The sequence below is a fragment of the Equus asinus genome, chromosome 28 (genome assembly GCF_041296235.1).
Source record: "Equus asinus isolate D_3611 breed Donkey chromosome 28, EquAss-T2T_v2, whole genome shotgun sequence".
In the NCBI taxonomy this organism is placed as follows: Eukaryota; Metazoa; Chordata; class Mammalia; order Perissodactyla; family Equidae; genus Equus; species Equus asinus.
In genome coordinates, this window is record NC_091817.1 from 49,723,895 (window position 1) to 49,745,252 (window position 21,358).

Genomic DNA, 21,358 nt, shown 5'->3' on the forward strand with positions numbered 1-21,358 from the left:
AGCGTCCCTCTGAGGATGGGAAGCAGGATGCTCAGGGAGCCCTTCACTTGCGCCGCCTGGCCACGGCCGTCTGGCTGTTGGCTGCTCTTATTATCTGGACCGACGGAGCCTCAGTGTTCCTCATCTGTAAAGCAGGGACGATAATCAACAGCTGCCTTTCTTGGGGTTCCACACTATGCCAGTGGGAGCCAGGCTGAGCGATCCCCCGCCACCTTTTCTTCCTGCAGACTGCCCCCGGGCTCTCTGCGGGGCTCCACAGAGACGGCCCCAAGTCCTTGTAAACTGTAAAGTGCCAAGCCACTGGGGGCTGAGGCCATCTCCTTCATTGCCTCAGCTATGCTGCCTTCCCACACCTGCCCGCCATCTACACTAATCGGCCGTGTGCCCTGGCCCCTGACACCCTCGCAGGCCTCAGTGGGTCAGTAGGGCCCTGTCACGGTAGGGCCACATCCTGCTGCCTTAGTTCGCAGCTGCTTAACTAACGAACTCGAAACGCTAACAACCACTTCCCTCGTTACGGGCCGCCCGCTACCTGGAACTCTGACATCGTGAGCAGCATGAGGCTCTGGGAGCCCCAGGCAGGCTTGGGGGCAGTGAGCAGGGGCACGGCCGTCACACACAGCCCAGAGAACATGAGGAAACCATGCCAGGAGCACCCAGGACACAGTGGGAGATCCAGCAGCTGGCCACCCTCCTGGAGAACCAGGGTCTCCCCGGCCCTGCTGTCCTGCAGATGGTGTGGAGGTGTGGGAGGCCCCATGGTGGGAGGGGGGTGAGTGGGAAAGCTCCTGGCCAGCCTCTGCCTGTGGCTGGTGATGCCCATGCATGTGGACTGGGGGCTGCTCTGCCCCAGGCACAGGTCAGACACCTGCCCACATTCCCCCCTGATCCCCCACCATCCTGCCAAGGGTGTTAATGTTCCCATCCTACAGATGAGGACAGGAGGCTCCGAGGGCACAGGCACTTGTCCCGGGTCCCACAGCCAGCGTGCTGGAGCCAGGATTGGCCTGTGATCCTGGCTTTGGGGGCATCCGCCCCTTCATCCATCTGGTTCTCTACTCTGCATGATAGCCACCTTGAATCTCAGTGGCTGAAAATAACAACAATTCATTGTTTTGCTCATGCAGTTTGGGAAGGACTTGAGGGGCCCAGCCCTTCTCAGTGCCTTGGGGCATCAGTAGGGGCAGTTGGGCGGGCGTTAGGGGTCCACTTGCAACCTGGCGCACCTACCTATGGGCGGGCGAGGGGCACGGGCTGTCAGCGCCACTCCGCGTGGTCTTTCCCCAGCCACTGAGAGCCCCTCACAGCCGGGGCTGAACCCCGGGATGGAGGGAGCGGCGGCTGCCCGTTTCCGCAGATCCCGGCCTGGAAGCTTCCTCAGCGTCACCTCTGCACACTGTATTGTGGTCAAGAAGTCCAGATGGAAGGGGAGGGGACATCGACTCCACAAAGACCTCCCTAGAGAACACAGGGCTGCCTCAGCTGACCAGCAGCCTCCCAGCACTCTCCAAGAGTAGATGCCCACGTAGCCAGAGGGAGGGCTTGACGTCTTTCCTCCCGTCCGTCACTCAGTTTTATGACAGTGTCAGCACCACTTTCCCTCCCTGAGCCTCAGTTTCCCCGTCTGTAAAATGAGAGTGGAGGGGCTGGACCAGACGTGAGCAAATCCTCTCTGGATCTAAGTCTCTTTGCCCTCCCTCCCTCCAACCCCTCCCAGGAAATGCGCTTCCCACCCTTCGTGTGTCTCTCCTGCAGCCGTGAGAACTTTGGGTCTCAGCTAAGCAAATGCCATGTGCTTCGAGAAACAGTCTGGGGCGCTAGTGGGTCTGGCTGCCAAGCCGCCTCCCTGGCCACCTCCCAGGGGCTGCTCTTGGGTGAGCTGGCTTCCCCAAGGCCCTCCATCAGGGGGACCTTCCAGGGAGCTTTAATGTAAACCAATAGGCCCTTCTCCCGCCCTGTCTGGCCCCACATGGGATGAACTCGCGGGCATCCAGTTGACACTCCAGGAAGAGGGACTCCTGGAACCTCCAGTGAGCAAGGAGGTGACACAAAGCTGCTAGGAGAGGTGCAGCTGCAGCAAGCCTGTCTGGGGGTGGTCCTCATGTAGATGCGATCGTGTAAACGCATTGACGGAGCCCTGAGCTCATTCGTGGCATGACTCCCAGCCCCACAGTTTCTACAGGGTCTCTGAATAACATCCTTTGGGTTAGAGAGGGAACTCCAGGTCTATCATTCCATGGGGATGTTTCCAGGGCTTCTCTCCACCCCAGGACCAACTGGTGGCACCTAGGGTGTGGGAAGGTTGAGAGCAGGGGGCACGGAGGCGTCCCTTGTGGTCGCCCTCGTCACCTGTTGCACTCGAGTGGCCACTTGCCCAGCAGGGCCTGGGCCCGCCAGCCGGCTGGTGACAGCCAGACGGTGATTGCCTGGGACACAGGCTGCTGGGCCCATGTGTCAGCTCCCAGTCCCCCTTAAGTCATTTGTCACAATTGAAACATGAAATCACGTTAGCAGACGGCCTCGCGCCACAGCGACCAGCCACAGGATGGCCATGGCCTCCCTCGCAGCTCCATCTCAGCTGCCCCAGGGAGCAGCCCGTCCCAGGCCCAGGCGTCGCTGTCCATGTGGACAATCACTGCCCGGCTCCCCGACCACCAACCTCTGAGACCTCACACGTTCATCCGGGACTCTGGGCGTTGGTCAGGGCCAGGGTGGATGGCCCCATTTCCCAGACATGACACTGAGTTGCCAAACGATTGAGCGACTTGCCCAAAGCCACTATCTGTTGACGAATAAGAAACAAAATCCAACTTTCAGGGGCTCGCATGGTGGTGCAGCGGTTAAGTTCACACATTCTGCTTCGGTGACCCGGGTTCGCCAGTTCAGATCCCAGGTATGGACATGGCACCGCTTGGCAAGCCATGGTGTGGTAGGCGTCCCACATATAAAGTGGAGGAAGATGGGCACGGATGTTAGCTCAGGGCTAATCTTCCTCAAAAAAGAAAAAATCCAACGTTCGCTTTTTGGTTCTACATGTGGCCTCCCGTGCCCCCACCATCCTCTGCCTCTGAGCCGTCGGAGCCGCCTGCCAGTCACACGAGCCTCTTTAAACGTAAATTCACTAAAATTTGACACTGAAGATTTAGCGCCTCACTTGCACCTGCCACATTCCAAGTAGCCACACGTGGCTGGTGGCAGCCATATTGGCCAGTGCAGACCTAGAACATTCTCCCATCCCACTAAGTGCCACATTTCACCTTGGGAAACGCCCTTCCCACAGCTGCATCTTCCTCCTGCTCCCCTCCACCTTCACATCACGACCTCAGTCCTCACAAGTCGGCTTCAGGTGGGCACCACTGCCCCATTCTAAGACGAGCAGACTAAGGCCCAGGGAGACCGGTGGCCGTGCCGGGTCCCACCCCTAGGAACCAGGAGCCTGGGGTTCAGACCAGGATGTTCCCCCCAGGCCACATGAGTCAGTGCCCGCATGGAGGAGGCTGTTGCAGCTGCGGTGGGAGATGCAGGGCTTTCTCTCAGAGCATCTTTATTCTCAGTTTATGCCCAATGGCGGAGGATGCACTTTCCTAACCAGACACAAGGGCCCTGGAGCCCAGGGGACCAGGAGAAGGCGCAGACCCACCGCCGGCCACCAGGGGGCACTAGGGGTGGTGGCACCTGGTGGCCTCTGGCCAGGAGGGACCTGGGTCCCAGGTGCTGGAGCTGGAAGGGGCCTCAGAGGACTGCTGGTCTTGGTGCAACTGGGGTGCCAGGGCTTCCTCGAGGCCACCCCACAGATCCACAGGGGAGCCAGGACCTCCCAGTCTGATGGGCCCCGACCACGCCCTTCCTGCTGAGGGATAGACAGGTCCCTTGTCTTCCTCCTCCCTCCGTCCCTCCTCCTTCCCTCCATCCCTCCCTCCATCTCTCCATCCCTCCCTCCATCCGTCCCTCCTCCATCCCTCCTGTCCCTCCTTCCTTCCTTCAACACACCCTGATGTCTCACGCTCAGGCAGGACTACAGAGAAGGACGAGCTCTCTGCCCTTCCCGACAGAGGTTTCCTGGGCTGTAAATTTCACAGAGTGATTATGCCCCCCCTCCCACCCTGTGGAAGTGGCTGTGATAACTGAATAAACAATTCAAGTTGAGCAGCACTGAGCCCTCGTCTGCTGTTGCTCCTGCCATCATGTCCCCTTCCCTGGCCCTCCCCCTCACAGGCACTGGGGCCACAGAGTGTCTCAGGGTTATGGAGATTCCGATCAGTGACCAGTGTCTGCAGCATGTGTGCTGAGAGCAATCGGGTGACCCAGAGCTCCCAGAGTCAGGCCCTCTCCCACAGGGCCCCCACTCACACTCCTGCCAGGCTCTCCCAGGGCTGGCTGGGGCTGCCACCTTCTGGTCCCTCCCTCTGCAAGCAGAACCCACCCCGTGCACGCCAGCACACCTTGGTGTCCTAGCACTGGGAGGCCATCGCAGGCAGAGCCACGGGGCCGCAATCTTGCACCCGGGGAGGCCCCTCAGTGCCGTCCTCCCACCACCCACAGGATGCGACAAGCCAGCCGGGGCTAGTCACTCCCTGTATAAGCACCACCCATTGCTTGTCTGCCCGGAGCAAAGCACACTCCCTCCACATAGCCCATGCCACCCCCAGACCAGCCCGATGTCCCCACCCTCATATCCTCCCTGTCCTGCCAGGCTGTGATCTGAGTCTGAGGTGGAATTCTGGTCTCCTGCTGGCAGACAGCTCCACTTCTGCTTGGTGTGGGGAGAGCACCAGGGACGCAGCGTCGAGCAGATCGTGTCTCGGCCTGGACGATCGCAGCATCCTCCCATGGACAGACAGAGATGCTGGCGCTGAGCGAGGGAGCTGGCCTCAGGCAGTGGGAAGGCACCCATTCTGCTTCTGCTGCCGCCCCCTCCTTTCTCCGCCTCGTACCCCTTTCTACCCACTCATTCTTGAAGACCTGACTCCCATGCCACCTCCTCCAAGAAGCCTCCCTTGTTGGCCCCTTTCCCCAACAGTCAGTTCCATTTCTTCCACTCGCTTCCCTTGCTCCCTATGTGCCGTGCTGGCCTGGTGGTGCTGGGGCCATGTGTCATGTATCATGGGGCCACATGTCATATACCTGGGCCCCAAGGAACAAGACCCACCTGCTTGTGACCCATCCTTTCCCTGACACACTGGTTCTCACTCCAAGGGCAGCACACACACTTGACGACTAGAGTGCGGTTCACACGAGAGGACTAAAAAGTGAACTCTTCTTGGCGTGTTTTGGGTTTTTTTTTTTTTTTTTGGTAAAATATACACAACATAAAATTTACCATTTTTACTATTTTTAAGTGTGCACTTCAGTGGTGTTAAGTACATTCATAATGTTGTACAAACATCCGTCTCCTGACCTTTGTCATCTTCCCAAACTGAAACTCTGCCCCCATTGAACATTCACTCCCCTCCCCTCCCCCAGCCCCCGGCGCTCACCGTCCTACTTTCTGTCTCTGTGAATCTGACGACTCCAGGGATCTCCTGTAAGTGGAATCACACAGTGTTTGTACTTTTCTGTCTGGCTTATCTCAATGAGCACAATGTCCTCAAGGTCCATCCATGTTGTAGTAGGTGTCACAATTTCCTTCCTCTTTAAGGCTGAATGATATTCCATTGTGTCTGGACCACATTTTCTTTATCCGTCCGCCTGTCAATGGATACTCAGTGCCTCACCTTGAGGTCACTGTGGTGCTATGAACACGGGTACACGTGTCTGTTGAAGTCCCTGTCCTCAGTTGTGTGGGTACACACCCAGAAGTGGAGCTGCTGGGCCATACGGTGGATCCAGCGTAGCTTGACCTGTTGCACGGCAGCCGCCCCATCTGACATCCCCGCCTGCAGTGCACAGGGCTCCAGTTTCTCCACGTCCTCTCCAGCCCTTGTGATTTTCTTGGATTTGTGTTTGTTTGTTTGTTTTTAATAGTTGCCATCCTAGAGGGTGTGAGGTTAGGTATCTCATTGGGGTTTTGACTATTTTCCCTAATACTGGTGACATAGAGCATCTTTTCATATGTGAACACACGTGTGCTGCAATGGGGGATGTTTGTCCTTGGTCTTCCTGCTTCCAGAAAGTTCCACCCTCCTTTGCTGTAGTATCACCCTCTCAGCTCTTCACATCCCTGGCTGTTTTCACCACCTCTTCGTGTGCCCAAGTGCCCCCTGTGAAAGGTTGGTTCACACCCCTGACAAGACTAACATGGAACTCAGAACCACCTCTAGAACTTTCTACAGCAGCCCGAACATGTGGCTATGACATCCTGCCAATGATTAGTGGGCTCCTCGTGAGCAGGTATATTCCCCCAAGTGCCAGCTGGTGGTGGATGGACATTTAAAGGCCTATGCCTCCCGCGCCCCTGACAGTCTGTGAAGCACAGTACTGACTGAGTCGGTCACTCATCCACCCCGACCCTCGAGGCCTGACACAGATCAGCTCTACTTGATGGACACCCGGACAAACACGTGAACGAAGGCAGGAATGAATGAGTGAATGAGTGAAGCAAGCCAACGGCCTCTGATTTCCGTCGCCGAGGCCCGAGCAGCCCTCGTTCTTGGCTCCCACGGCTGGAGCCAGAGGTGGGGCAGCCGTGGAACAGAGGCGCCCTCGCCCCCGCCGCCCCATTGCCTGGGTGTCTGCCTGTTCAGGGAGCTGGCCGCCCCCTCCCTCACCTCCCCGCTCCCTCCTGTGTCGGGCGAGCCCGACTCTTGCTGCTGAGGGCTCAGCTGCCTTCCCAGCCCTCCTCACTGCCGGCTGCCCCTGCTCAGCACAAGCCGCAGCCTCAGGTGGTGGGACTGCTGATGAAACCACTGGCCCCAGTGTGGCTCCACTGCGCTCATTTCCTCCCCGGCAGATGGGCTCAAGTAGATGGGACACCAGGCGCAGCCCACGATGGCTGTCTGGGGGCTGAGAGCCTGCTCAGAGAGTCCTAGAACCCACCAGAGAGGGTGCCGGGACTCCCCTACAAGGGGCCCCAAAGTGGAGGCGAGCCGCCTGGAGCCGCCTGACGGGGCTGCACCTCCCAGACCGGGACATGAGCCTCAAGAAGAGGCCGGGGTCACAGCCTCTGTCCAGAGCCACAGTTTCCTGTATTTGGTGATTAGAAGTCAGAGAGGTCGGTCAGAGCGTCCCTCCTTCTTCACCGGTGAAGATCCGAAGATCCGGCACAGAGGACGGTGCAGAGCTTGTGTGGATCAGCGCTGTGCCAGGAGACTGGACCCAAATACCAGGCTCCCAGCGGCCTGCCTGAGCCTGGGGCCCCAGATCAGGTGGGCTCACGGCCGGTGGGGGCAGGAATGGTCGGACAAGCCCAGCCCTGTGGGTGTGTTGTGTCCAGGCCCAACCCCATGGCCTCCCCACTGCACCTGCCCCACGTCATCCCAAAGCCCTCAGGAGGGGCGGGTCCCCCGCAGCTCACACGGTGTGCCGGTGTGCCGTCACCACTGCCCTGACTGTCACTCATGAGCAGGCTGGAATTGATCAGATTCAGTGTGACCACTCAGGAGGAGGTGACGGGGCGGGACAGTCAGAAATCACCAGAAGCTACCGGGCCGCACCCCTCCAGCTGCCAGCTCTCCTCCATCCTCAGCGTCCTCCCTGTGGGGTCTCCAGGATAATGTCGCTCTGCACCCAAGAATGGGATCTACCCTTGTCACTGGCGCGAGGGCCCCAGAGTCCCAGCTGTAGCCACCACATCACAGAGACATGGGCACTATATCTGGGGGACAGCGGGCAGCCCCATTGCTGGGGGCCTAGACAGCGAGGCTATCTGTTCCGGCAGACGGTCCAAGATTCTCAGGGTTCGTTCATGGAGAACAGGATCATTCTGACTGGGTCTGCCCCCAGTCAGCTGCTCACGGGGCAATCTGGATGACCTGCCCCTTCTCAAAGCAGGCCTGGCCTGGCACCATCCAGATTTGCCCCCAGTGGGAGTGAGCCTGTCCCAGAGCACTCAGCCGAATGGAGGTTTGACCTCTGGACAACACGGGTATTCCATCCACTAGGAGAGAGTGGGGAGAGTGGGGTGCCAGGAAGCATCCAGCCGGGGCTGAGCTGGAGGTCACGGGAGCTGTCGGTGGTCCCAGTGGGGCCCTTCCTCCTGCCCCAGGCGATCAGGCAGTTTCCCTCCCTCTAGCTTTCCCAGGGCCTGGCTGGGTCAGGCACTCCCAGCCCCTCGAGGCAGGATCAGGCCTTTGTGGGAGCTGCTGTTCACATCTGATGTCCACAGGGCCAGCTGGGGCCACTCTCTAGGCCGTCATCTAAACAGGGTGGCCGGCGTGGGAGGGGGCTGCCCTGACATTTGGCTCTGTGGTCACCAGGCAGAGCGAGCATGACTCAGGGGCTGAGCAATCACCCAAGCCCGCCCCTTCCTTCCTCCTCTCTGTCCTTGTGGTCTTCCTTCGCTCCTTGCACATGTTCTGAAGACCAACAAGGAGGATGCGGCTCTGTGGTCCGGCCTAGGTTCACAGTTCTCCTTCCGGACACAGCTGGGGCTGCCCGCAGGACCATGGGAGCGTAGTTTGGAACGGCCATTTGGAAGACCCCTCAGCATCAGGTGCCCATGACAGTTCATCACAGCCCCAACCCAGCTGCCCACATGCCGTCAACAGCAGAACAGGGCATCCACCGTGAGGGTGTTCACAGTGGTGCAGACACACCAGGATGCATCTCCCAGACACGAAGGGGCCCTGCACGGGGGGACTGCACATCCCGGAGTCAAGAAGAGGTGGACGGAGCTGCGGTCTGCGAAGCCGGGAGGGAGGGGCACTGAGGGGACACACAGCGCCGCATCCCAAGGGCTTGGCACCTGCCACTTCTCACTTGGGACAATGAGTGAGCCGTACACTGAAGGAAGGGGGCCCCTTTCTGTCCGGACACATATTCTGATCTTAAAGATTCTTCTAAATGTTTTTAGAAGACTGAAATGCTCACCCTGCCACTGACCATTTGGCGTTGGCTAAGCCATGTAACCTCTTGAACCTCTGCTTCCTTACCTGTGAAATGAGAACAATACTCGTGCCTTCTTCACAGCCCCTGAGAAAATGTAACTCGAGCCCTCACCCAAGGGCCTGGCCACGTCAGTTGATGGAAATGTTCTGCTGCTGAAATAAAAGTCGCCGTGGCCCCAACACAGCAGTAGCAGTTGACTTGTTCTGCTGAGGAGTCTGAGCAGATGCAGCCCAGGACTGACACCACATCTCCAAGGTGTCCAGGGCGCTGGTCCTCCCTGATGCTCTTATTTCTTCAACCTCTGGCTTTACCTCATGGTATAAGATAACTGCCTCAGCTCCTGCCATCACAGCTCTTCCCCACTCCTCAAAAGCTAGGATGCAGGCTGAGGAGGACACCACCCACTGTTGCACACGTCACTTCCACACACTAGGCACATGCCACATCAGGTTGCTGGGAAAACTGGGAGAGAGAGTCTTCCTCTGCAGGCAGATGCACATGAGAAGTTCTAGGAGAATATGGGCAGCAATTGCACCACACTCCATCCATGCTGGGCGCTGTTACTCCTACGACAACCACCACGGGCAGGCACCACATGAGAGAAGCAAACACGCATCAGATGGAATGCTGGAGAGTCGGGGGTAGGGGGGAACCGAGACAAGCACCATCGCCAAGTGCAGGGGTAAGGGTCGTGAGCGACGCTGCAGTCCCCGCCACGGGTGGTCTGCTTCCAGCGAGAGCGAGTGCACGTGCATTTGACTGGAACAGAGACGAGTGGAGGAGAGTTAAGTTTCCCAAAAGTGGACGGAGCCCCCGGGGGCGGATGGAGTACAGCTTGGCCAGTGGGGGCAGAGAGGGAGCAGAGGCAGACACAGTTGACAGGGGGGTCAGGCAACTTGACGTGGCCGTCGCTGCCACAGCACAGGGTACCTACTCGCGCCTGTAGCTGGAGTCCTTCAAGGGAAGCTCAGAGACTACCCACCTCCGTATTTCCTGTGGTTTTTGTTAAAATGTGAGTTCCTGAGTCTTGCCCTTGATTCCCTGACCAGAAACTCTGGCAGGGGGTCCAGGGGTCTGTGTGTTCACCTTGCCTGTCAGTAATAGGGAGCCGTTGAAGGTTCAGGAGCTGGGGAGTGGCTCACCACTGTCCTCACCTGGGTGGGGAGCGGCTGTGGACAGGATGGTGAAGGGGCTTCCCAGGGCTCCACTCTGCTGGGCTCTTCTTCCTCATCTCTTGAGAACTCATAGAGATGCCACCAGGGTCAAGGTGTGGGTCGGCATTGGCCCAGATGTGGAGACAGCTGGCAGACAAGAAGGGAGGATGAATGCGATGTGATTCAGCTCCTTCCGCTAATCGCTGGTCGCAGCTCAGTGGGAGGCCTCCTCGCGGAGCCTCTGTGCGGCAGCACTGGGGCAGAGCGGGCAGTGGAGGCCGCCAGGGCACAGGAGACAGAGTCCCCAGGCTGCACAGGGCCAGGTCAGAAGAGCGAACGGGGGTACTTTAAGGGAGGGACACAGTGGCGCCTGTCCCACATCCCTCAGAGGGTCTTCTGCTCAGAGGCTAATGTCAGGGACTCCAGTTCACGTGTCCCGGGATGAGGTGCCCAACTGAGCAATGGACAAGCCAAGAAGGCTGGTGGCGCTGGCTGGGACTTGGTTGAAAACGTTGGTCTCTCAGCTGTCCCTGGGGGAGTCAAGGAAGAAGTTCTTGGACAACATTTGGGCTTAAAATTTCCTGGGGTCCAAAATGGGAGCCTACCCGAGGCCAGGAAGGGTCCAGAGCTTACCCGGGATCTCCAAAACACATCACAGCCAGAGGGCAGAGACAGCCCCACGGCCATCCACTGATGACGGACCCAGCACGGCCCAGCCACACCATGGAAGCTGACGGCCATAAAAAGGAGTGAGGCACTGACACAGGCCACAGCGGGGATGGACCCGGAAAACATCAGGCCAAGGGGCAGGAGCCAGTCCCAAAGGATCACAAGTTCTATGACCCCATCTACAGGAAATGTCAGAGTCAGCAAATCCACAGAGACAGAAGGCAGGGCAGTGGGGGCCACGCTGAGGGAGGGGTGGGGGCGTGACTGCTAGTGGGAATGGAGTTTCTTTCTGGATGACGAAAAAGTTCTGGAATTCAATAGTGGTGATGGTTGCACAACATGGTGAATATACTAAAAACCACTAAATTGGGCACTTCGAAAGGGAGAATTTGATGGTATGTGAATCGTATCTCAATAAAAAACAACAAACCAGAGAAATTTAAAAAGTTAAAACCACAGGACTGCTCAGCTCCTGCAGGTCCTGGGGCTCTTCTCCTTGTGAGCTCTTTCCCCGGGATTCCCTGGGGCCACGCAGGTGGGGACCGGGGCTTCCTTCCTGTGCCTCTCCTGGACAGCCTGGGGCCACCAGGCTCAGCTCACAACACAGCTGTCACGACCCAGGCCAGACCCGTTCTCTCCTGACCCGTTCTCACAGGCACGGATTCCTTTCGTAATCAGCATGTATTCGAGGTTTTGAAAATTATACAAACTAAAGTAATAATAAGAAGCCCTGGACTGTTGACAACGGTTCCGTTGGGTAGGAGAGAAACATCCTTTTCCGTACGTGTGACTGTCTCACGCTGAGCGAGTGTGACTTTGGTAATCTTTAAACTACAAAAGAAAGTGTCCAGTCCAGCGGAGGACTGTGCCCGAGCTCTGGCTCCCGTCACAGTGGGAACTGACAGGCGCGGCCCACGCCCCGAGGTGAGCGAGGTGGTGGGTGCGAAGGCTGCCAGGCAAGGTGACAACGGAGGTCATGCCCTCCCTTCCACTCTTTGTTTTGGCAAAAGAACTAGGAGTTCTGCTGGAAGGAGGGAATTCAAAGAATTTAGGGATTTCCAATCCAGATCAGCTTTCACTTTCCCGTGTGGACGGCCTGGCCGTCAGAAGCGGATCTGGCACGTGGGGTGTGGGGCGCTGTCAGGGGTGGGCTGCAGCTCCAAGTTCCGGGTGGGCCAGGGGCTGAGCTTGTCTGTCCCTGTGTCCTCTCCATGCCCTGGGAGGCCAGCTGGGCCCAGGTCTCCAAAGACTCAGAGCCCACACGAAGGGCCGTTTGGACGTCACCCCCGCAACCAGGCTTGGCACCCTTGACCGGGGCCAAGGGGATGAGACCCCAGGTGCCTGTTGCAGGGACGGCTCTGTAGGGGCTGTGAAGGGGACTCTGGCCCCGGAGATTTGGGGGCCACGGTTTGCCTCCGAGGGCCCCATTCCTCGTGGACCACACCTGGGATCTCTTGTTTTCTTTCCTTTCTTTCTTCCCTTCAGCCAGCGTGCATTCAGTTCCTGTCCCGGGCCCAGCCCTTTGCAGGCTGACCAGAGGCGCGGGCCGGGCTGCTCGGAGCAGCTGAGTGAGGGGCACCAGCCTGAGCTCAGGCCTCTCCCCCACATAAACACCATCCACACAGCAGTTCCCTCGAAGCAGGTGCCCGGGTGGTTGAGGTGGGGGGACACATTCCACCCTGTCTTCCCATGCCAGCCCTGCTTCCCTTCCTCTGGCCCAGGAGAGCCTTCCCCAGGCAGCCCTCCAGACCGACTCTGTCAGCTGCTCTGGGTGGGCCCACCCCTCCCCCGGCCCCGCCCGTGTTCGTGAGCTGGAGGAAAACCCCGATCTGACTCCACAAAGAGATGACACCTCCGAGAAGAAGACTGGCTGTGACCGCGTCCCGGGAGGGGCTGTTACTTTGGATTATGGGGGCCATTTTCCTTTCAAAGTTCTGTAGCTGGTCCACTTATAAACTGATCAGGCAATTCCAAGCCCTAGGAGATGGGCCAGATGCAGACTAATGGGCCACATCACTGGCCCCCCGTGGCAGCCAGGACCTGGGAACTACTATGCAAGGTCAACGCGAGGCGGGCGACAGGAGAAATGCAGCAGGCACAGCTGTGGGCGGGGCTGGGAGTGCTGGCTGGCAACCCCAGACCCTGGGCTGGCAGACTGAGTGAGGAGCACGCAAGAGCTGAGAGCTCGCCGGACCTTCTGAGACACTGAGAAGATGTCCCCTGAGGCCTCCTCGTGCCTCCTACAAACCTACACTGTCCAGTCAACAATGCTGCTTCCGGGTTTTCCTGAGAAGAGTGTGGAAATAACTCTAGAACCAGAAGGTATCTTAGCGGCCACCTTCGTGGGTGTGAGTACCCTGGCTCCACATCTGAGGTCGCACCCCCAGCTCTTCCCGCCCTGGGAGTGGCACCTGCATCACCGCCCCCCACCCAGTGACTCCCTGGCTCATGCTGACCTGCCTGATTTGGGGGCTCCGTATCCATCTCTCACGGGGCCATAGCTCGTCCAGTGGGGTCACTGCTTCCTCCAGGGGACCAGGGGCTTCACAGACCCTCAGGAGCAGCTGGTCCTGAGCTGGGGGCCGAGGGTCCTCCTGGCTCAGGACCCAAGCAGCCAGGCCAACCACAGAGGTGGGACAAGCCATCTGTGGTCTGATCCCGACCCTTCAGCCAACAGACAGCCTCCAGAGGGTGTGAGATGCCCGAAGGGAACACACACGTGGACCCCGGCTCCAGGTGACCCACCTTCCCGGGTTTAACACCAATAATCCCACATCCCAGGAACCCCCTCATCATGGGCAAACTGGAGCAGGCAATCACCCAGACCCCAATTTCCAGACTCGTCCACCACCTGCCCAAGGATGGAGCCCACCAGGAGGCCGGCTGCTCCCTCCCCCGACACCCAGGCTGGCCTTGGCCATCACGTCCTTCAAGACCGTGATCAAGGCCCCACTTGCCGTCCCCTGGTGCGGGATGCAGTGTCCCTACCTGGAGCCTCTCTGGTTCTCTCTGAATTGCCTCGCTACCCCATTCCTCTGCTGGGGGAAGCGGGGCGGGGGGCGGGGAGGGGCTGACGTTTCTGCTTAGGAATCTCTCTCTGGCTTCAGGGAGGGTGCGGGACGAGGCCCGGCCTGGGGGAAGGTCCTTGGGCCTTTGTTTTCACTGTGGATGTTCTCTGTCTTTTTTCAACCATAATTTCTTCCCTCACCCCCTAATTAAGAAGAGTTGGCAAAACCAGGGAGAAAGGGGGACGGCCGCACCATCTACAGAACCCAAGGTTCCGCCCTGCATACCCACCCTCTGGCTCTGTCCCTCACAGCAAACCCACAAAGCAGGGGCTTTTCACACCCTGTGTTATGGAGGGGTAAACTGAGGCTGGAGGCCAGCAAGTGGATCAAGACCTTAGGCTAGAAGCTCTGTGCCTGCTTTCGTGTGCTCAGCGATTCGCTTTGCTCCTGCTAAGCTCAGCTCGTCCATTCCGCACATTCACCCACACTCGCCCCTGCCAGACACGGTGCTCGGGGCTAAGGACATGAAGACACAGGTGTGACAGCTCCTGCCCAAACGGACTGGCATCCAAGGGAGACCCAGCCCCTCCTTCTGTGAGAGAGGCACTGTGAGCACTGGTGTGTCACCTTCTGGAACTTTCTATGCCATGATGGCTGGACGGAGTTACAGTGTCTTTATTAATGGGATCTGAACGCCTGCCTCACTCACTACACCAGAGGACGCTTCCCACGGCAGCCTGTAGTGGGCCAGCCCATGACACAATATCAGGAGCTTTTCACTGTGGGGCCACCTGATAATTTGTTCATCGAATCCCTTGATGACCAGCATTTGGGTCATTTCCGTTTCTTGCCTTCACAAGCTGTCAGCTGCGAGCAGCCTTTGTGCACAGAAGTGTGAATGCTCTTGCTGGCGTTTCCGTAGGATCAGTAGGGATCCTGCAGACAAGGACTGCTGGGCCGCAGCGGCACTGTGTAGAATGCTCATGCTACTCCAAGCCTCCCGAAAAGCTGGGCTCACCAGGGGACCACCGCAGAGCCCAGAGGGCTGCGTCCCCACTCTCTCACTACCACTGCACGTCACCAGTGGTTCCCATGTTTGAGCAAAAATCAAGACAAAATGATGTCTCCTCGCTTCAGTCTGCATTTCCATGGTTCCCACGGACTTCCCCGTGATGGGGAGTGGGGCCGGGGAAGATCCTCCCACCTGGCTTGCTGCTCCCAGAGATGGAGGCACAGCTAGCACCCCATGCCCAGCTGGGATGGGGGAGGAGGGACTTGTGCCCCCAGGAGAGGGCCCCGTCCTTCTCCTGACCCCCCCTGACCTCCACTCCCAAAGCTGCCTGCACGAAGGCAGCCCACTGAGAGGCAGCCGACCGGCCACACTCTCACGCCACCTGTTCGCTGCCCTATGACCTCAGGCCCACCCTTTCACTTCCCTGAGCCTCATCCACGAAAAGTGAGCAGCATTCCTTACACCGCAAACACAGACTGAGCAAGAGAGTGTGTCTGAGGAAACACCTGGCGCCCAGTAAGTGTTTATTACACATTGGGCAGCTGCAGCATCAGCACCATTGCCACCAGCAGCAGCAGCAGCATCCTCATCACCATTATCACCACCATCGTCACCATCACCATCATCATCACCATCATCATCACCATCGTCACTACCATCACCATCACCATCACCATCATCATCACTGTCATCACCACCACCATCACTATCATCATTTATCATCATCCCAATTACCATCATCACCATCATCATATCACCATCACCATAATCACCACCACCATCATCATCATCACCATCACCAGCATCACCATCACCACCGTCGTCATATCACCATCATTATCATCATCATCATCATCCTCATCACCATCACCATCACCACCATCATCACCATAATTACCATCATCACCATCACCACCGTCATCGCCATAATTACCATCATCATCATCATCACCACCATCATCACCATCATCATCATCATTACCACCATCAACAACATAACCATCACCATCACCGTCATTATCACCATCATCCTCATCGTCATCACCATCACCATCACTATCATCATCATTCATATTCTCCTCTGTGGAGACAGCCGTGTCTCCTGGTACCTTAGGACACAGGCTTTGGGGACTATCCCTTCTTTGTTCATGGAAGACTGAGGCAGCATACCCTAGGTGCTGCACTGAGAGAAGAGCTGGGTCTCGCCTTGGCCCTTGGGTGGTGGGCCCTCCCCCTTGGCCTGGGCCTTTGGAGCTCCAGAGTCTCCTTCAGCAGACGGCTCTCCTTGCGGTCCTGAGAACAGGCACAGTGGACAGAGGACTCTTGCCACCCCTTCCTGTGTGTTTCTAGTTGTCATCAGTAAAGCCACTGAGAGAATTTTTCAGAAATAAACAAAATTGCATTTTTTGACGGATGGAGGATGGAAAATGACTCATAGGAAACAGCATTCCAAGTGCGCCGTCCCATTAGGTATTAAGTGGGTCGGGTTTCAGTGCGGTGTCCAAGAATGCTGTGGCTTATTGCAGGAGGATGATGCCGTCTGTGTGAGGAGCTGGCGGAAGCGCCTGGGGCCTGGAAACACCCGTGGGAACCCTCAATGCGGCCCTCAGTGCATGCTCTGCGCCCATCCCCCTACCGGCGCTCTTGGCTGTATGGGCACCTCCACGCTGGGGCACCAGCCTCGGAGCTGGCACCAGCCGTGAGCAGATCTGGTTCTGAATCCAAGGCTGGGCTGGGGGCCGTTGATAGAGCAAACCCTTAGTGTGCAGCCACCAGGCGTGTGCTGTCATGGGGGGCAGTGGGAAAGCACCGCTGAAGCGAGTGAAGCAAGGCCTTCTCACTGAAGCCCAAACGCATGAGTCGAGAAGGGGCGCATTGGAGGGAGGGGTGTCAGGGAGCATGGCGAAATCCCCTCCAGTATCAGCTGCCCAGGACCATCACTTCATGGTTTGCAAAGGTCTTCCCACAGAGGATCGACATCAGTGACCTCTGAGGAGGCTATTTTTACCCCATCCCGCAGTTGAGAAGACCAAGGCCCCTGGGTTGTCCCTTCACTCGGGGAACATGAGACCCAGGGGTCCTGCCTCCCAGCCTGCAGCCCTTCCCGCCCCCTCAGAGCCACTGCACTGTGCTCCCAGCAAGTGAAGCCTCCCCAGTGCAAGCTGTCGTCACGGCCCGGGCCGCTGCCTGTTGGTGACTTGGCTGTGAGCCTCTGTGGAAGGACTCCAGCTGGGCCGACATCACGCCCCCACCCGCACTCTGTGCTTCTTGGGCAACACGGGCGTCCTGGAGTCCACAGTCCACTCAGGGCCAACCCAGGTCAGAGACCAGGTCCCGGGGTCCTGCGGGCAGGGCCGGCTGAGAAGGGGCTCTGGACTCGCTGGTCATGCAAGAGGGGTCCATGGATGACTCACAGGGATGGTTAAAAGTTGGGGACGTTTCCTTCCCACCTGATGGAGATGGAGATAGGGACAGACACAGAAAGAGATGTCAGGGAAACGTAGTTTCACACGGGGTCCCGCCTTCCAAAAGAAAGGAGCTTCTATTCCTCCAGCAGACACAGGCCAGGGAGGTTTGTCTGTTGCTAAAGATGATGAGGAGGATCAAAACGAACAAAGAGGCTGAGAGTCGACCCACACAGAGTGTGGGAGAGTGTGTGATGTTGGAGCGGCCGGTGACCATGGAGGTGGTTTCAGTGTGTGAGTGTGTGTAGGGGGAGGGAGGCAGGACGCTTATGAAGTTTCGCTCTGTGGTACAAACATCGCTCCCTTTCCCTAACAAACTAGAGACTCAGAGACTTTGCAGCTGTCTTTCCCAGTGCTGGACCAAACTTCGGTTGCCTGCCACGGTGCCCGTTGATTACCTGCGCACTGCGTGGGTGCCATCGTGCTGCACGTGCGTTTCACACGGCATCCATTGTCAGCTCTCCTGCCAGGACGTGAAAAGTCTTGTGGATAAGATTTTGCTGGCTGCGTGACACATCCCTGAAGAGCCTTGCCAGGACTCGCCTCAGCCTTGCCCAGCTGTGCACCTTCAGTTGTTCTGAGACAGGCCCTTGTAAAGAACACTGCAGTGGACAGCCTCATGCGTTCATGTCTATGCACTTTGGTTGCTCTCCTTGGTTTTCATTTCTGTGGCTTGGGATCCTGCGTCAAAGCCTTTGAATACCCACGAGTGTGGCAATATATTTCCAAGTGGTTTATATCAATGGAAACTCAACCTAGCTATGGGGGAGGCGCGACCCCCACCCTGCCAGCGTCTCTGGGGATGCTCCTGAGGACAGAAGTGTCAGAGGCTGGAACCATGCAGCCTGGGGGAGACGAGACCCGGATGTAAGTCAGTGTCTAAATTGGGCTAGTGGAGTTTGAAAATATCACCTGTATACAACCTGCTCCCTGGGCAGAAGGGAAGGAAGGAGTCAGCTCAGTTCATCACATCTCACCTCGGACCCCTTGGAGGCAGGCTTTGAGATAATTCTGAGGGTATCGTAGTAAATAAAAGTGCCAAAGGGAGTGACAGCCTGCTGGTGGGGACACCTCTTCACCAAGTCACCAGCAAGGCAGTGTGAAAATCTAGCGTGGGCACAGCTCCCAGAGCCGGGAAGGGTAGACCTGTTCGGGAGCGGGTAGTGGGTTGATTTGTGGCCCCTGGAACCTCAGATTGTGACGTTATTTGGAAGAAGGGTCTTTGCAGATATAGCTAAGGTACAGACCTTGAGATAAGATCATCCTGGATTGTGTGGGCCCTCATTCCAGTGACAGGTGTCCTGAGAGAGGAGCAGAGGGAGATGTGAGATACACAGAGGAGAGGCCACGTGACGACAGAGGCAGAGATGGAGAGACACGGCCACAAGCCAAGGGATGCCAGGAGCCCCCAGAGCTGGAAGAGGCAGGAAGGACCCTCCCCTGGAGCCTCTGGGGGGAACGCGGCCCTACGAGGCCTGGATTTTGGACTTCAGGTCTCCAGAACCCCAGGAAGATAAATTTCTGAGTTGCTTAGTTTGTGGAGCTTCGTTGCGGCAGCCCCAGGATGCTCACGGAGGCTCGGCTCGCTCAGCTGGGGGAAGCGACTGGTTCTGGGGATTCTCCTGCAGGCAGAGCAAGCTGGGGGTGCACAAGTCCCAAATGAGTCCTAAGACCACGAAAACCAACTCAATTTGCCGGGAGACAACAAGCCCGGAGGTCCCCAAAGCCCTCAATGGCAGCCCACCTTCTCTGATGTGGACACGTCACCAGGTTTCAAGGCTCCACTGCCCTTCGGGTGTCCCTCCAATGGTCCCTGACACATGGCCGAGGCTGCAGGCCCATCAACGGCTCCCGGGATCTAAACTCGTCCTGCTTCCGTCTGCTCAGGGCCCCAGGCCTGGCTGCTGGCTCGGGGTTGAGTCCCCTGGGTCAGGCCATCCGTCCCGCCTCGCCCCCTTGGATGCCATTCCAGGGGATTCGGTGTGTTTCTTGGTCCCGTCAGCTCCGTTTTATGAGTCTCCCTCTCCAGCCGGCTGCCAGGATTTCTGTCCCGACCGTGATGATGGAGCATCTGGGTTTCTGAGCAGGGATGGGGCAGTCGGTAGACAACAGCCATCGGGCCCCGGAGCCTTCACACAGGGGCTGTGGCGGGTGAGAACCTTCAGCAGATAAACTGGAGGGGCGGGGGGGAACAGTCCTGGAAAACAGGACCCAGCCTCTTGCTCACCCATCACGTGTCACCATATGACCTTAGACGCCCAAGAAGCAGCCCCGTGGCTCCCTTGCGGTGGGGTCTGCAAACCCCCAGCTCTGCCTGTTCCTCTTTGTTTTGTAGTCTAGTTGTTTCACCTGCATTTATGCTCTCCCAGTTGTGGAGGCTACGGATCTGAGTCCGGGGTCACCGGGCCACACCTCCTCTGGGGGCTCTAGGGGAGGGTCCTTCCTTGTGTCTCCTCCAGCTCCTGGAGGCCGCCAGTATTTGGGGAGCCTTGGCTCCTGGCCAGCCTCTGGCTTCGTCTCCCACAGCCTCCCCTCCTCTTAGAAGGACACCAATTGCCTTGGCTCGGGGCCCACCCTGCTCCAGCACGACCTCATCTTAACTTGGTCACATCTGCACAGACCCTATTTGCAAATAACGACATACTCACAGGTTCCAGGTGGACATGAATTCTAGGGGACACTACGGGTGCACAAGGGGTCGGGAGGATGTCCCACCCAGAGTCGAGGCCAGAAGGTCACTCAGTAAATCAAGCAAGACTGGCCCAGACGAGCCTGGAACCCAGGACTCTGGCCCTCAGGCTGAGCACCTCTGGCCCTACCAGGCCCCAAGCCTCCCTTCTCGTCCCGGGTGGCCCGGAGGCCCAGGTGCGGGGACGCAGTCCTGCTGCTGCTGGCCTCTGTGCCACAGGTATACGGGGCACGTCCTGTCGGGGAAGCAGAAGTTGGTTGTCCAGCAGCCTCCCTGTCCGCCCCCGGACTCTCAGGCCTCTCTGGCCAGCCTGGGGCTGTGCTCAGGTCCGTCCTGGCAAAGTCATCACTCCGGGCTCCGCCGCCTCTGTTAACGATGATGCCTGACGTCGCCAGCTCACTTTACAAAGCGCTTTCCCAGGCCTGCCGCTCATGCGGCAACCCCGCCCCACATCCCCTCCAGGCCCAGCAAACCCAGCCAGCGCCCCACGTGTGGCGCTTCAGCCCCTCTTACAGAGGACAATGACACAGCCCCCTGGGGTGCCCCCTCCAGGGGCCAGGGAGGACACAGCTCCATCCTCACAGGGAGGCTGGAAAGGCCTGAGCGCCTGGCAGAGCCATGGGACTGGATTATGACAGCGTGCTCCCCGAGCAGGGGGCAAGGGGCTGTCTCAGCAGGGGAAATCTTCGCGGCCCTCGAGGGATGCTGCCAAACATCTTTCCACCTGCTGGAAATCAGCGCTTCGGAGCCACTGCTGAAGCAGCAACAGCATTAGCACTCCCTGCCACGTGGTTCCAGTCTCACGTCAGTGCTGGGGTCAGGGTGAGCCTACCTTGTCTGCTCCACATGTCATGTCCCCTGCCTCCACAGGCAAGGAAGGAGAGCTGGCAGTGGGCAGGCGCAGGTAGAGTTCCCTGCAGCTGTGTAACAAACACTCCGAAACTTAGTGCCTCCCCCGACCCCGCATCATTGCACTTCCCCATCCCATGGGTCAGGAGCACAGCACGACACACGGAGCGAGGCTTCAGTGCCACATGGTATGGACGCAGGTCACTCTCGGTGGTCAGAAGGTGGATGGGCTGATCTAGAAGGCCCAAGGTGGCGTCCCTCCCATGGTGGGCACCTTGGCAGGGACAGCTGGGAGGCTGGGCTAGCTGGGACTGTGGCAGGACCATCCAGCCAGGGCCCCTGCACAGAGGTCTCAGGGTGGTCAGCCTCCGTCCATGCAGCTCAGTCTCCGGTAGCAAGCATCCGAGGGGCCTTCGGATGGCTGCTGCTCGACACTCCCTGCCAGCGCTGCATTTCCACCACAGCCCGTCGGCCGAGCTCATGGACGGACGCAGGGAAGGCGAGTCAGGCGGGAGGAAGAGCAGAGG

The 21,358-nt window shown here is 58.3% G+C and overlaps 1 protein-coding gene across 4 annotated transcripts in view; it reads left to right on the plus strand.

Annotated features, from left to right (window-relative positions):
• The window catches only part of ZNF469 (zinc finger protein 469), a 315,902-nt gene that overhangs the window by 187,929 nt on the left and 106,615 nt on the right, over positions 1–21,358 (plus strand). The gene's annotated exons all lie outside the window — the stretch shown is intronic.